The 2,620-nt window shown below is 44.3% G+C and overlaps 1 pseudogene; it reads right to left on the bottom strand.

The window, feature by feature from the left end:
• Positions 1 to 682: 682 nt before the first annotated feature.
• LOC123951104 lies at positions 683 to 1,606 on the bottom strand (annotated as a pseudogene).
• Between the last annotated feature and the right edge of the window lie 1,014 nt (positions 1,607 to 2,620).

Genomic DNA, 2,620 nt, shown 5'->3' on the forward strand with positions numbered 1-2,620 from the left:
TTTGTGGCTGCCTTTGGGCTAAAACAGCAAAATTAAATATAGCACTATTGGTTTGAAATGCTCTCAGGAGCTTCCTGGTATAATCTGAAACTGATTCCTGTGCTCAGAGGGCAGGGAGAGACCAAAGAAAGAGACATGCTACTCCAAGCTGATAGATGGCAGGGTTTTCCTTACTTGTTTGTTTGTTTTAAGACTTCTATTAATGGATGTTTGCTGTTTGTTGACATTTTTATTTTTAAAAATCAAGTTGTAAATTTTTATTACAAATTAAAAATGAGTTTCCTAAAAATCTCAACTTGACCAGACATGAGACAATTAAAAATCTTTAAAGGTGTACTGAGAAAAACCAAGATTTAAAATGAACAAACAAACAAACACATTTGTCATTACCAAGAAGAGACCTCTTTAGGTAAAAATAACAAAAATCCCATGCTGCACAGATAATGCAGACAGTTCTGTTTATCTGGTCAATGGACAAAAAGCAAGCACTTAAGGTGTTCAGCTCCAATCTTTTGTTCATTTCTTTTTTTTTTTTAATTTCTTTTCAGCATAACAGCGTCCATTGTTTTTGCACCATACCCAGTGCTCCATGCAACACGTGCCCTCTTGTTGCTGGAATTTCATCTTCATTTCTTTGTGTTGGATGACTAAACTGGATGATGGCAGAGATGGTAAGCGGCATTTACTCAGCCCCGCCCTGTTCAGCCTAGAGAGTGGATGAATTCTCAGCTAGTGGATCAGCTGCTTTTGTCTCTTTTCCATCTTGTGGTTTAGGGGTTTCTGGGCATCTGCCTCGGTAATTGAAGTTGCAGTTGTACCAACCTCATCTTGATTTTCTTGGGTCTCATCTTGATTTTTCCTTATCTTCCTCATTGTCAGTCTTTCTACACTGTCTTTGGTGAGGAGGACCCCTGTGGAATTGTGGCCTATAACCCTGATACATATTCTGTCTCACTGATCTACCTTGTTCTGCACCCTGGTTGTCAGCACCTCCCATCACCTCTCCCTGCTCAGTAGTATTGTAATATTGTGGTTGATGTCCATAGGGTCTCTGCATATAGTAAGGTGGGAACCATCACCTGCAGTAGGGCTAGCACTTTTGGGCCTGGCCTTCAAGAGCACTTTCCAACCCCACTCTTACTATAGTGGTAATTCTGCTGGGAATTGCATGGAGGACCCCTGAGATGTGGATACTATCTATAATGGTTACGGTCTGCTGCATAATTACTGTCTTGCACTGGAACGCTACCAGAGCCTGTCACATTGCTGCTTCTGCACCCTTTTCTCGTTCAAGGACATCAAACTCCATAGTCTCTCCATCTCCTGCACTGCAAAGATACTTCTTGGGGTTACTCTTCTTTTTGACAGTATGGTACAAATACATCTTCCTTGGTGTCATTTCTATTGATCAAACCATATCCATTTCTTATATTGAACCATTTTACTGTTCTCAAAAACTTCGTTGCAAAGACTTTCTTGTCTCAGCCTCCAGGTGCCAAAAATGTGAGGCCACCCAGGCCGCTGCTCCCTATGGAGCTGCTGGTGGTGTTGGCAGCACTGAGGGTGGAGTGGTGGGTGGCTGCTGGGTCTCAGCCTCGCTGCTCATGGTTGCAGTGATAGTGACTAGGGCCGGCTGTGGCACCTGCAGCTTCTCCCAGTGTGTGATGGTTAACTAGGCCCATGACAACTGTGAGGTTACTCAGGGCTCTCTGAGGTCCACTCTCCACTCCAACTACCAATCGAACTTGGTAGGTGGCAGGGTTTTTTTGTTTTGTTTTGTTTTTAAGATTTTATTTATTTATTTGACAGAGAGAGATCACAAGTAGGCAGAGAGGCAGGCAGAGAGAGAGGAGGAAGCAGGCTCCCTGCTGAGCAGAGAGCCCGATGTGCGGCTAGATCCCAGGACCCTGAGATCATGACCTGAGCCAAAGGCAGAGGCTTTAATCCACTGAGCCACCCAGGTCCCCCGGTAGGTGGCAGTTTTAATAAGCAAAGGGAAGTTACATACAAGTTTTTTCTTGGGGGGCAGCAAAATTAATGGACTCCTGCCCCCACTCACCAAATCTTTAAAGTTAACAAAGTAATTTACCTGGATTCAGACCAGCATACCATACAGGTGTTCTCAATAGCACATCATTACCTTAAGGCTGTGTCCTTGGAGCAGCCTTTGGGAGCAGGAAAGGCAAATGCAACCCATGTTCCAAGGACAGAGGAGGGTGAGAAGTCTCTGAAAGTCCTGGTCTAGCTCTCAAGTCAGTCAGAAATCATGTCCATCCCGTGACATTCCCCAACAGGCACTACCTGTGACAGAGACAATGTAGCCCCAAAATCCTAAAGTGTTTACTCTCTGGCCCTTTACAGAAGTTTGTCAACCCCCAACTTCACCACACAGATTCTCCCTCAACCACCCCCAGCATCTCCCAATGAACATAGGATTAGTGGCCCAGAATTAGGCCTTCTGAATTCTGACCATTTCTCTACCACTCTCTGCAGAAACTTTCCTTCCTCTCCTGCACATGAGATTGTCTAGGTCTGCACTTCACAGGAACAATTCCTTTAATGTTATGCATTAGTTGTACAGCCTACAAACACATGTGTGACCAGGTTATGAATGTGCATG

This window comes from Meles meles, chromosome 9, assembly GCF_922984935.1.
Source record: "Meles meles chromosome 9, mMelMel3.1 paternal haplotype, whole genome shotgun sequence".
NCBI lineage: Eukaryota > Metazoa > Chordata > Mammalia > Carnivora > Mustelidae > Meles > Meles meles.